This window comes from Miscanthus floridulus, chromosome 7, assembly GCF_019320115.1.
Source record: "Miscanthus floridulus cultivar M001 chromosome 7, ASM1932011v1, whole genome shotgun sequence".
Classification (NCBI taxonomy): Eukaryota; Viridiplantae; Streptophyta; class Magnoliopsida; order Poales; family Poaceae; genus Miscanthus; species Miscanthus floridulus.
In genome coordinates this window covers 133,232,286-133,246,502 of record NC_089586.1, presented here as the reverse complement: position 1 = coordinate 133,246,502, position 14,217 = coordinate 133,232,286, and the positions used below count along the sequence as shown (strand labels likewise).

Sequence of the window (14,217 nt, the reverse complement as noted above, 5' to 3'; positions counted from 1 at the left end):
CCTCCCCAGAGGCTGGGCGAGGCGGAGCACAAACCCAAGGCTCGAGCGAGGCGGAGCCGACCCTTAGAGGTCGGGCGAGGTGGAGCCCACAGCCTTGGTGTTGGGCGAGACGGAGCTCGCCCCAGAGGTTGGACGAGGCAGAGTCCCCCCTAGGGGTCGAGCGAGGCAGAGCCCATAGCCTCGGTGTCAGGCAAGGTGGAGCCCACCCTCAGAGGTCAGGCAAGGCAGAGCTTGTGGCCCTGGTGCCAGCAAGGCAGAGCCCGTGGCCTCAGTGTCAGGCGAGACAGAGCCCGCCCCTAAAGGTCAGGCGAGGCGGAGTCCCTCTCAGGGGTCAGGCGAGGCGGAGCCCATGGCCTTGGTGTTAGGCGAGGCGGAGCCAATCCTCAGGGGTTGGGCGAGGCAAAGCTCATGGCCTTGGTGTCGGGCGAGGCGGAGCCAACCCTCAGGGGTCGAGCGAGGTGGAGCCCGCGGCCTTGGTGCCTAGCGAGGCGGAGCCACCCTCAAGGGTTGGGCGAGGCAGAGCCCACCCTTAGGGGTCAGGCAAGGTGGAGCCCATGGCCTTGGTGCCGAGCGAGGCGAAGCCACCCTTAGGGGTTGGGCGATGCAGAGCCCATGGCCTCGGTGTCGGGTGAGGCAGAGCCCACCCTTAGGGGTCGGGTGAGGCGGAGCCCGTGGCCTCGGTGTTGGGCGAGATGGAGCCCGCCTTCAGAGGTTGGGCGAGGTGGAGTCACCCTCAGGGGTCGGGCGAGATAGAGTTTGCGTACCAGGGGGTCGGTTGGAGCTGTAGCCATGCTCTTGGCTGTTCGGATGAATCGATGTTGATGGTTATTAGTTCCTCCTCTTCCGGTACCCTAGTATTGGTCCCCGACAGTAGCCCCTGAGCCTACGAAGGAGTAGAATACTCCTTCAGAGGTTTTCCAAATTGGAGGACTCTAAGGGCCTTGGCCTTCTTTTGTTGCCCACGGCATGTCCCGGGGATGGCGATTCCCTCTCGTCGAGGTCGGACCCTTCACGGGTATGGCGGTGAGACTTTGGTGGGTTGTTAGCTGGCTAGTTCAAGTAGGGTCCCGATAGCCCATTCGTGGGGATCCGGCTAGGGTCAGCTTGGTGACCGACTTTAGATTCTCAGCGGTCAATCCATATAGTTCTTGGGTCTGTTAGACCGGTCCCGAGGGTTCTCTGCCTTTCCCTAGGGAAAAACCATGGATCGTACCCGGCCGAGACTCAATCATGGGCTGGGATGCCTGTGGCGCTCGTGCACCTGGGTACTGGCCACTTGCGAGCCCATCCCTTTCCATCCCTTACTCTAAGGGTGCTCGGAGCGGTTGTCGAACCCATCGATGGGCCAACCTTCGAACTCCTAGACCCAGGCGTGCCGTAGAGGTGGTTTTTGATCCGTATTCCTCTTACTTGTGATGAGTCATGGCCCATCTAGAGAGGTGAAACGTCCGGCGAGTTTTCTGAGGGAACAGACAGAGATTGCGTGCGCACTTCTCGTGGAGAGACGTTGTGGTTGATCGTGGCAGGCGTGGAGATGCAGGTGGGCAGTTGGTTTCCTTGCACCCATCGCCCCTATAAAGCCAAAGGGTTCACCCCCTAGGTTCCATACCTTGCCTCCTTGCCTCCATAGCCACAACCGCTGCCACCAATCACCTAGGGTTCTCCATCTCCACATCCCCGCCGCCGTCAAGCCCGCATCCAACTGCCCCCACCTCCAATGGATCCATGGTGCCGTTCTGACACCACCTTCCAGCGCATGGAGGGCTTCATCTATCGCGGTCTTCTCCACACGCCGAGGAGTGGCTGCTGCCCAGCGAGGAGGATATGTGGTCGTGTCAGCGATGACGGGGAGGCGGTAGCGGTTCCTCTAGCGTGCGCAAGGTGGAGAGGGAGGCAAGATGAAGCTAGTGGTGCAGGTGAATTGGTTTGGGGTGGGCGGTAGGAGGGCTACCCTTGACCATGGCCAAGCGCGGCCTTAATGGCATGGCAGCGGGAAAAGCTCCAAATTGGAGCTTTGCCTTGCACGGTTCAAGGCTGGGTGGGGTCGGGTAGTGAGAGAACTTGATGGTGAAGTCGTGGACTTGCTGAATTGAATGGAGGTGATAACTCGATGGCCAAATTGATGGAGCGGCTCAACGGCGGCAGCAGAGGGAAAGAGGGAGACGGGTCCGAGCTTTGGCCGTCCTCACCTTGGTAGCTAGCGGTCGATCGGACTTGTGGCAGAACCACCTAATTTTCTGCCTCACAGGAGTGCTTGTCTTCCATTAGACACTAAGCACTCAAGGGAGAACACTAGATTACTTGGTTCCATCGGGTACACCCCAGGGGAGAACCCGAAAATCCATATTTTTGGGATCAGGATCATAAATGAGAGAATAAAGCTTACATCATTCGTAACCATTTCTTACATCACTTTTAATACAACATCAGAGTATAATATTTTTTAATATAACAGCGGAATGAAATTATATTATCAGAGTTATAAACAATTTAATTGAACAGCGGAATATAAACATGTAATCAGAGTATAGCGGGAATAAACATCTATTAATGACATGATGAAGTATTGATATATACACTACGGCAAAGATTATGAAACTTTCATTTATAAAGGTATTTGGTGAGAGTTATAAATAACAACTACGATCGCAGCGTAAAGGAAATCCTCTCTGAGCCTACCAGGAGGAATCCACACACAAAGGTCAGCTCAAGCATCCACCTGTCACCTGCAACAGGGAGAATAAAACCCTGAGTACTCAATTGTACTCAGCAAGACTTACCCGACGGGGGAAAAGAAAAGACTCCAAGGATATGCAAGGCTATCTGGCTTGTGGGTTTATTGCATTTTCAGGAAGCATTACTAAGCGTGTGTCCTTATATTCGGTTCTTTATTAATAGCCGCATTGGTTCATTAACTAACCATTCTATGTAAGCACCTGTGCTACTTTCAAGCAGGTGGTAAGCAATCAGATTTCCTTTGTCTATCTTTCATCTTTCAGTTCTTACTATGATGCTAAACCGTAGACAAGCCATACTGGATAGCCCGACGATTCGTGAATCAATGCCCCAGCTGGGTACCCCGAAAACACACGCCCCACTTATACCCTAGGCATAAGCAGGACCAACCCATCACTCTCCTGTCCCGGGTGTCCAGGTCCCCGTCCAAACTAGAACTCCAAGCCCCCGCCCCTGAGTCTCGGACTCAGTACGATACAAGGACCTCCTCCACCAAAAACAAACCCTAACAGTCGGTCCGAAAAGAGCCGGATCCACGACAAGAGAGCAACAAGTCTTCCAAACGCCCATACACAAGTATGTGCTCGGGATAAAAAGTCTGTGACCTGCCTAGAGTCATATGCAACGATCGGTCCTTAACCGACCAGATAGGGAAAAACAGTGTAACCAAGCTATGCCCCGTGTCCACGGCGACACAACTCCTTACACTCACCAATACCCAAACCATATCCCTGCCCGATCACCATTTTCCTTTCCACCATTTTCATATTTTTCAAGTGATAGTAATCCAATAATATATTTCCTATCGCTCGCGAGTGACAGGCAATCACTCGACTTCTATCGGAGTCCTGTAGCATAGCATTCTACACGATCTTGTCATACTAGTAAGACTCATAGGAATAAAGATGTATATGCAAGTGGGTTTCATTCAACTCCTTAAAACTTAATGCACAAATATAATTTAAACTACAGAAAGTAGGGGTTATGCACCGGGGCTTGCCTGGGAAAAATATAATCAGAAGTTAGCTTTCCATCATGGCGACATGATCTTCAAAAGCACCATTCCTCCAGCAACTCCCGACGACTCCGTGATCCACCGATGTCCCTATTATGATATGCAATGTAATGACATGTCAAGATATAATTAATTGACTGCAATCGTGACTCGTATAAATACGCTTTACGCCTCTCAAGTTAGCGGGCTAGTTCTAACGACGACCGTACTTAGCTACGTATCCATGTTGTCGAACAAGGCATTATTTCTCAACAATTCTTTTAGTTATATAAACCAATGGTGTTTCTTTATTCGTAATAGGACATTATTATTTATCTAGCAACTAATTATTCTAGAGCTACAAAATTATGGTGAGCAGCTAATATTGCTAGGAACCTACTGTAAAGATTTTAGATCTAATACTATTACCAATTTGTCACGAAAGTTCCTACAAGTTTATATTTTGCAATATTAAATATCTTAGATTAGTTATATGGCTTCCAAAAATATCATCGAACTATGTGAACAAAATATACTAACAGATAGGTCCTAATTTTAGGAGACTAATAAAACCGGCTTCGCTATTTTTGGACAACTACATAATTTTATATTGATTTTACAAATTTGTTCCCGAGCTAAATTAGCTAATCGTTTTAGAAATAAAAAGGCCGACGGCCATCGGCTGGCCCAACGGCCCATTCGGCCAGGCCCAGTGGCGACAGGCGGTGGCCCAGGCGGATGGGCCCGCGGAGGCCGCGGCCCAAGCGCAGGTCACAGCGCGGGTGGCCCAGTAGCCAGCCCACGTGGCCAAAGCAGCCCAGGCGGGCGACCAATCGGCCGGCCCAGCGCGGCGCAAGCCGGCCCACGCGCGGCCTGCTCTAAACCGGACTAGCGATTTTTGCAAAACGGACCTCGTGTTTTTCTCGAAATTAATCCGTAGGACATTGACACTATTTACTTGAGTCATGTATTTAGAAAAAAGGACCCCGAATAATTCTTTTGCTTGGATATATACCCTCCTCACCTTGCTTCTTCAATCTCAGAACATAGCATCGTCAGGGGAGGAGCACCGACCGGCCACGGCGTGCTCGCGTGCGGGCGGCTGGATGCACGGTGCGTGGCTATGGGCAGCAGCGGAACCGAGGGGCACACGCGCCTGGGAGGGCTGCAGTACGGTGGCGTGGAGCTCGCGCGGAGGTGGGGCGACGCGGATGGCTCCAGGACGGTGTGGGTCCTGGCGGGGCAGTAGATGCCGCGGTGGCCCAGCATCTGGGGCTACAGCACGGCGGCTCCGGTGCGGTACACGACGCGGACCGGGGTGAAGGGGCGCTCTCGCGTGCAGTGCGGTGTTCCAGGCGCGGTACGGCGACGGGCGCAGGCAGGCGGGCACGGCGGCCACGCCCGGCCACGGCAGAGGAAGAAGAGGAGGGCCGCGGCGGTGGTGTGGCGCACAGCTGCGGTACCTAGGGACGTGGGCCAGCGTGGCGGGGCTCGCGCACTCGCGCACGGCGGGGAAAAAAATGGAGCCGCGCGCGGGCGACAGCTGGACGACCGCGGCGTAAATGGCGGCCATGGCGCCCTGCGGTGGTGAACCGCCGAGGAAGAAGGGGACGTGGCCATGAAACGGCCCCCAGCGTGGTCATCCACGGTAGGCGCGGCAAGGCGAGGCGGAAATGGCGCTGGAGGAGGAGCGCCAAAGAGCCGCGGAATGGGGTGTGGCCATGACCGGGCACGGGCGCACGGAAGGGCAACGGCCCGGAGCGGACCGTGGAAGTGGCGTGTCGGACTCGGCCGAGGGAGATGGCCGGCCACGACGTGGCACGGATGAACTGGCGAACAAGAGGCACGGGAAGGAAGGCGCGGGAGCTGGGGAGGAAGAGCAGGAACACGGGGCTGCGTCCAGCGCGGTGGCAAGCGAGGGAAAGGAGTCTGCTGCTGCCTGGACACTTAATGATGCAGCAGCACTCGCCTAAAATTTTCGGACGCGACGCAAGAGAGACAAGAGCAGAGCCGGCGAGGAAACAGGCGCACGCGGGTGGCCGGCCAAGGCTGTACGCACGGCAGTGCCAGCGAGGGCAGGGACGGAGGCCGGCAAGGATTTGACCTCACAACAGGAAAGCAAGGACCTTCGTCGTATTCGAACCGTGCTTGGAGTTCTGCTGTGCCAGCCACGGAGACAGCAAGAGCAGCGCGACGTGGTTACATGTGCGTAGGCACTGCGTGCCTGTGGAGTGCACATGCATCCTGTGCGGTACTGCTACCGGTAAGCGCTGCTGACACCGGTTGTTCGCTCGGCAGAGAAATGGAGAGCGGACAGAGAAAAGGAAAAGTAGTACGCGGCCAAGAAGTGATCGGCAGACGCAGTACGTGTGTGTGCAATATATATATATATATATATATATATATATATATATATATATATATATATATATATATATATATATATATATATATATATATATATATATGTGTGTGTGTGTGTGTGTGTGTGTGTGTGTGTGTGTGTGTGTGTGTCCCAAACTGCTTGGTGTTGTCTTATATAGTTTTCAATTATTGTTGGAATTATTTCTTTTGATTAATTACTTACTAAATGCTAAACTTTCTCCCGTTTGCATAGAACTCCAGTGCTAGAAGTATTTCTTTTAGAGGTTTGCTATATAAAACATTTTTTTTAAGAAAAAGAGTACATTTTAGCATATGCATTATTGTCATTCTATTTTTCTAAATCGGATAGGGCCTATTTTATATTTTAGAACAAGGCCCTAATCGCGGTGCTAAATAAGATCGTAACACCGGGGTGTTACATGACTCATGACCGTGTCTACACACGACCAGACCACGTGTGCGCATGGGGAGGCAAGTGGGGGTGCAGCCGCAGCGTCATTAAGGCGAGGCGACGATGTGAGCGCAGCCAGGGCAGCCCACATGCACGCGGTGGCAGAGCGAGCAGCAGCAGCGCAGCATGGCATCGCGGTGGCATTGGTAGCGGCAATGTGAGGCAGGGCAACAGTGCGTGGACACGATGATGAGGTGATGGCACCAACAGTGGCTTCATCGCGGCGCAGGGTAGGGCAGGCGACGGCGGCTCTACGCATTGGGGCCAGCGGCGACTGGACCACTGCCAGGCCAGAGGCAGCCACGGCCGGCCACACGCGACTAGCGTGTTGACCCTAAGCGCCCGAGCTTGGTGACCGCGTCCACCCGGCGAGACAACCCGAGAACGTGATGTGCACGTATTTTAAAGCGCCTATAACAACTAAACGGTTGCTTCTGGACCTAAACCATCTTCACCATGCTCAAGATAGCATATGAGGCTACCAACCCGAGCTAAAACACGACACCACCTCCTAACTCAATTTCACAAAATAAATCGCCAAACATTGCATTGTCTTGCTGTTTGTAAACTTGAAAATATTCTAAGTCTTTGAGCTGAACTTGATTTCAAGTTGCATTTCTAGGCTATTAGAAATGTTGGCTAGCAATGTTATTTTTCCACGGCAAGTATTTTATTGTTATCTATAAAGTTCATATTCCAAACTTTATTTAAGCGTCACACATATGTTCTATAGCATTTTTGTTCAATAAAAATTAGTTTTAAACCCTACTTGATACATATGAGTTATGGAATACCTTATCATTTAACATTTTTATTGATCATCTGAAGTTACAAAAATATTATCTACACATTCCATCACATGCATTATCATATAAACATGATGCTCATAACATGGTTTGGTAATTTGTTTAGGGCGTAACACCGAGGGTGTTACAGTCCGGTCATTTATAGCAGTGAAGGTGTTGTGCTCGAGTCTTGACCGGACGTAGGCACGAGGAAGTGACCGGACGCACAGGAGGGTGAGTCCGGTCATATTGACGAACGCTAACGTGGGCGACTTTGCAAGCGTGGTGAAGACCTGACGCTGTGGTGCGTCCGGTCAGGTTGGACCTGACACATCTGGTCGGTGTTTGGGCACTCTAGAACCTCTCTAGAGTCGACCTGGCACGTGGAGACTATTATGATCGGCGCGTTCGGTCGGTTGTTGGTGGCGCGCACGTTTGTGCTGACCTGACGCAACGTGGGTGTGTCCGGTCATGGACTGATGAGTCTAGTCATCACTTACGCGCTGGCGCGAAGCTCAATTGACCGTTGGAGATCGGGCGGACATGATTTAAACGGGGACACGTGGACGTAGATCCTTGATCGGACGCTGGGGTGCCGCGCGTTCGGTCACTTTGACCGACGCGTGTGATCACCCCGAAAAGTGTGCAGTGAGAAGCCCAGCGGCTATATTTCGTGGGGCTCCTATTTAAGCTCTATGGTCGGCTCAAGCTCACTCTCTTGGCCATTTGCATTGACATAGCAACCTTATAAGCTTAGCTAAAGCCCTCTCACTTATCTCCCTCATAGATTCATTATCTTTATGAGATTGAGAGTGAATCCAAGTGTATTGCTTGAGTGATTGCATCTAGATGCACTTGGTGTTCCTGTTTTGCTGCGGGATTCGCTTATTATTCTTGGTGGTTGCCACCACCTAGACGGCTTGGTGCAGCGAGGATCATCGAGCGGAGGAAGGTGCTTGTCTCTGGCTCTGATCATGGTGATTATGAGGGGTTCTTGACCTTTTTCTGACGGAGAACCAAAAGATAATCTAGTGGATTGCTCGTGGCTTGTGTGATCCTCATCTTATGTTGGTTGTGCGGCACCCGATTGCAGGTTTGGCGTGTGATGCCAATTAGCGCGTGAACCTCTAAGTGAGTGTATCGCCACAACGAGGACTAGTTTGTCGGCAAGCAAGTGAACCTCGGAAAAAAAATCTTGTGTCATCTTGTCCGAGGGTTTCTTGGTATTCATTGTGATTGACTGTCATCATCTTGTGATTGACTCAATTTCTCTACACGGCGGTATAATAATTACATCCCTTACCTTGCATTTATATTTCTAGTGTTGTTTCGCTCTTTAGTGTAACTAGTTTTGAGAGCAAGCTTGTGTTGGGTCTAGTGGTTTGTGTGGCTCTTTAGTTAGTCTTTGAGAGCACACTACTTAGTGTAGTGACATAGCCATTGTGTGCTTAGATATTATAGACACTAGAATTATGGTAGGTGGCTTGCTCTTTTAATAGGCTAGCGCAACGCTCGCTTCACTGTTTAATCGTCTAACATATTTGCTAAGTGTTATTGTAGAAATTTTAATAAGCTATTCACCATCCCTCTAACTATTAGGACCTTTCACGTGTGTAATAATTAGGCTGAGGCGACGGAAACCGAGGGGTGGGTCCGCTGTTGGGCTACGATGAATGTGGTGGACAAAAAAAGATGGGCTAAAATTTTGTCCATTTATTATTAAGATAGATATAGATATAGACAGATAAGATTTTGGTAAAAAATAGAAGATATGATAAGATAAGAGTAGATAAATATAGATAAATTTGTTTTCTAGTTAAACTACACCAATAATTTAGTGGTGGAGACATTTATTTTGTAAGAAACTTTGGGAGAAAAATTAAGGGAGGAACCTGCAAGAAATAAAATTATTGAAGTGGCAATGATCTCGACACAGAAAAAGCGACGGACAGAAATTGGAGTGGGCATGGAAAAAAAATTGGACGGAAACGACGTAGACACGGAAACCAGAAAAGCAGAAGGGCGGTGCAGATCGAAATACGGATAGGCAATATTCTGATTGGTCAGTTTTTTTTGGTAATTATATTCTACAACACAAGATCAAATTTCCAAAAGAGAGAAAGATCTATGCATATGGAGAGCCAGCGGGCTGGTTGGGCATATGAGCTCTACATAACCCAATACGTTTTATAACTAGTGGAAGGGGCGCGCCCTTGCGCGCCATATCAGTCGGTTAATGATTAGTAACAGAGAACATGAACCAGGAAAAAAACATGTTTCATCTAGGGATGGGAAAATGATTAGCAACTGCAGCCAATCAAAAGCCGAATCATTTCCTATTTAGCATATTTTTGTACTCCATCTGAAACAACCAATAATAGGCTTATTAGAGACAAGATAACCAAAGGTAGTAATAAATACATGGGATATTCCCCCAAAGTTGCTTTACAGCATTGACTGACAAGATTTTAGATTTAGATAGAGACGATGGACCTATACATTATCGGTATCTAGAACAAGCACTATTTGGGCATAGTGCAGGCAAAGGCCCATAGGCAGGTAGCCGAAGTAGCTCTGCTTGTATTACCTAGCAGTGTACTGGTTCAGCAGCTGGAACACCTTGAAGACAAAAGAGGTCAACCAAAAATAATCTGCAGAGAGAAGTCATACCTTTAGCAGGACGAGATAACAAAGGAAACGCAAGGTAAGTCATGTATCTTCGGAGAGCTGCAATCAGCACAATTTTGAAGGATGAGGCCTCTAAGCACATGAGAATAATCCAGAGATACTATATGTACGGGTTGGCGAGCAATAAAGACCATTCCAAACCAATTGCACAATAGTACAGGTCGAGGGATAAGGATAAAATACGACATGTATATAGTTTCCAATTGAACATTGAGAAATCTGAGCACTGTGATTACACCAATGGAAGGCATGTTGTAGACAGCAGCAAGAGTATTGGAGTAGCTTTTTCAAGTACCTGCAGGCAGACAGCGAGGACATATGCATTGCGTGCATCGAGGGCGCCCCAGGAGGCAGGGCTGGAGGCCCGGCAGCATTGTCATCGCTGTAGAACTGATTCTTAGGACAGCGTCGTGTATCCAATCTAACCTCGTCGACCTCTGATCCCCTCTGCAAAGTATTAGCACAATAGCACATGACATCAGCAAATCAAGAAAATGGTACATGTCACACAGTAAGTAAGAAAAGTAAATGTGGTAATAAACTTATCGTCAGCACGAAACCATGTAAACACAGGGAGGAAACAAAAATCATCAGGTTCCAACTGACCAAAAATGTGTAACCTTGTAGGCCCTATAAATGGATCTTAATAGTTTAATTGATATGAAAAAAATAGTTTAAATGGATTTGATTAGACAGTGGGGCTTCCAGCTTTCAAAAAGTTTGAGGCACATAGCAAGAAGCCTCACCGCAGTCTAGGGGCAACGCCTCCAGACCTATATGAAAATAGGTAAGATATGAGCATTTTGCTATTATGATCCGAAAACAAAGACCTTCCATCGATCTCATACTAATGAGGAGTTGTTCATGTTTGGAAGCAGGAATATCACAGCATCCATGATCCATCAGTTTATAACCAAAATGAGCTTGCATTGCATCTCTGTCTAGTTAATGTGTAAGATACCCTTCAACAACAACAACAACAAAGCCTTTAAGTCCCAAACAAGTCGAGGTAGGCTAGAGTTGAAACCCATCAGAAGCAATCAAGGTTCAGGCACGTGAATAGCTGTCTTCCAAGCACTCCTATCTAAGGCTAAGTCTTTGGGTATATTCCATCCTTTCAAGTCTCCTTTTATTGCCTCTACCCAAGTCAACTTCGGTCTTCCTCTGCCTCTCTTCATGTTACTGTCCTGGCTTAGGATTCCGCTACGCACCGGTGCATCTGGAGGTCTCCGTTGCACATGTCCAAACCATCTCAACCGGTGTTGGACAAGCTTTTCTTCAATTGGCGTTACCCCTAATCTCTCACGTATATCATCATTCCGAACTCGATCCTTTCTTGTATGACCGCAAATCCAACGCAACATACGCATTTCCGCGACACTTAGCTGTTGAACATGTCGTCTTTTCGTAGGCCAACATTCTGCACCATACAACATAGCAGGTCTAATCGCCGTCCTATAAAACTTGCCTTTTAGCTTCTGTGGTACCCTTTTGTCGCATAGGACACCAGACGCTTGCCGCCACTTCATCCACCCTGCTTTGATTCTATGGCTAACATCTTCATCAATATCCCCGTCCCTCTGTAGCATTGATCCTAAATATCGAAAGGTATCCTTCCTAGGCACTACTTGACCTTCCAAACTAGCATCTTCCTCCTCCCGAGTAGTAGTGCCGAAATCACATCTCATATACTCAGTTTTAGTTCTACTGAGTCTAAAACCTTTGGACTCCAAAGTCTCCCGCCATAACTCCAGTTTCTGGTTCACTCCTGTCCGGCTTTCATCAACTAGCACTACATCGTCCGCGAAAAGCATACACCAAGAGATGTCCCCTTGTATGTCCCTTGTGACCTCATCCATCACTAAAGCAAACAAATAAGGGCTCAAAGCTGACCCTTGATGTAGTCCTATCCTAATCGGGAAGTCATCCGTGTCTCCATCACTTGTTCGAACTCTAGTCACAACATTGTTGTACATGTCCTTAATGAGCCCGACGTACTTCGTTGGGACTTTATGTTTGTCCAAAGCCCACCACATAACATTCCTTGGTATTTTATCATAAGCCTTCTCCAAGTCAATAAAAACCATGTGTAGGTCCTTCTTCTTCTCCCTATACCGCTCCATAACTTGTCTTACTAAGAAAATGGCTTCCATGGTTGACCTTCCGGGCATGAAACCAAATTGGTTCATAGAGACCCGCGTTATTGCTCTCAAGCGATGCTCGATAACTCATTCCCATAGCTTCATAGTATGGCTCATCAACTTAATTCCCCTGTAAGATACCCTTATTTATAAATATCACAGCCTCAATGCACATGATAAAAAAAAATTTTAGCCTCAAGTAACAACATGAAAATAGTCATAAGCAGCAACCTTTTGCCATAGCTGACCCCTTCATATCCAAAGGAGAATTTGCAGTGGATACTTTGAAGTCTATGGTGGAAAAGGCATGTTAATGTCATAGGCGTAGATTTAGTGAAGAAAGCATAAGCCTAAACCAGCAAAATAATTAAGCAACAAATAAAATGGTTTCTTTAAAGCACATGTACTTTAATGTGAAAGACGATCTGATTGAAAAAGCTGGTTACTCTAAATTGATCTGCGGAAATGTCAAGCAAATGAGGTTTTCCAAAAAAAAAAAAAGTTTGCAGAGGAATTGAAATTACCAAGATAACCTTTTAGGCCATCTAGAATTTGTCAGGATCCAAATGACCAAAATGTGTAACCTTTTAGGCACTACAAATGGATCCTTAATAGTTTAATTGGTACAAAAAATAGACTCGATAGATTTGGTTAGACATTTAGGAGACGATAGCTTTCATACATAGCACTGGAGCAACATAGAGGATAGACCAACACATCAGTGCTCAGTTGTATGTATAGGAGGAAAAGAAAATCGCTCGTACCTTGTACGCTTCTAGTCTGAATTGCGAATCTTCTGAATTCTATTTTTCATTGGGAACATGACGTGCTCCCTTCGGTATCAAGCTGCAGAAAAGCATACATGTTTTGATGTCGATTACTATAGAAACCATAGATGAAGATCAGTCAAGGGACAATGCCAAAAAAGGGGGGAAACAAAATACCTGGGACACCCTTTAACACTATGGCCATCAGTGACTATATCTGGAATCAAGCTGCAGCAAAGCATACATGTTTTGATGTCGATGTCGATTACTATAGCAAAACAAAAATTTAAAATAAAGGATGTGAGATTAATGTCACTATAATAAAGGAATGCCAACTAATAAAAATGGAATTAATTCTGCACAGAACTCAGACCAGTCAAATCACATGTCTAGACAAGGTACAGTAAAGTATATATTATTGAACCAAAATTGAGGAGCATGCTAGATTCTTGCCGCTAGGAATAAATGGAAACATGCACATGTAAAAACCTGGGATCTATCATCGGTATGCAGGCAATGAGTCGAACATCAAATGTACAATTAGAACCATATACATGATAATAGGGCAATATATCAGCCAGAGGACTCCCCTAGTTATCCTGCTATTAAAGGCACTTGTTATCACCAAAGAAGAACGGAAAAGTGTACATGTTAGAATCTGGAATTTATTCAGGCTATAACAATATCATCAATTGTCTATCCCTCATACATATATTTCAATCTCAGTTTCCACTAACTATCTTAACAATCTGTAAACCCTTTCAGTGTATATCCATCCTCTACATCCCTTCAGTATATATCCATTGCCATTAGAAAGTATCTGTAATCTAATCCGAAGAAAATTGGTCGGAACACAAATATCACATTATTCTGTTAGTCAACCGCCTGGTAGGCATCTTTAGATTATTGCTTTGTGACTCACCAAAATTACGCAGGAGCTCCTCTCCATGTTGAGCAAGCAGGGACAAAGAGGCAGAAGTCTCAGGACCGCCGATACCTGAAACAGCAGAAGCGAAATATGGCGCAATAACAGCAACAACACAGCAAGCATGCATCGAAGGAAGGCAACAAATCTGGTGCTCGTAGAGGAACCCTATGGAGGAGTAGGAAGTAAGCTGAAATCAACACCGAGAAACAAAAAACGAAAACCAAATCAGAAGAAGTAGATAGGTAGGGTTTCATGGAGGAGCAAAGCACATGCTCGTCGGCGGGAGGAGGCGTTGAGGAGCCCGCGCAGAGGATGAGGGAGAGGGAAGGGGCCGCCGGGCAC

The 14,217-nt window shown here is 47.6% G+C and overlaps 1 long non-coding RNA gene across 1 annotated transcript; it reads right to left on the bottom strand.

Annotated features, from left to right (window-relative positions):
* Positions 1-9,737: 9,737 nt before the first annotated feature.
* LOC136464882 (uncharacterized) lies at positions 9,738-13,220 on the bottom strand. The gene is made up of 5 exons (XR_010761294.1): positions 13,125-13,220; positions 12,945-13,026; positions 10,335-10,486; positions 10,022-10,078; positions 9,738-9,938 (listed from the first exon to the last, which is right to left on the bottom strand). It is a non-coding gene; the product is annotated as an uncharacterized lncRNA (long non-coding RNA).
* Between the last annotated feature and the right edge of the window lie 997 nt (positions 13,221-14,217).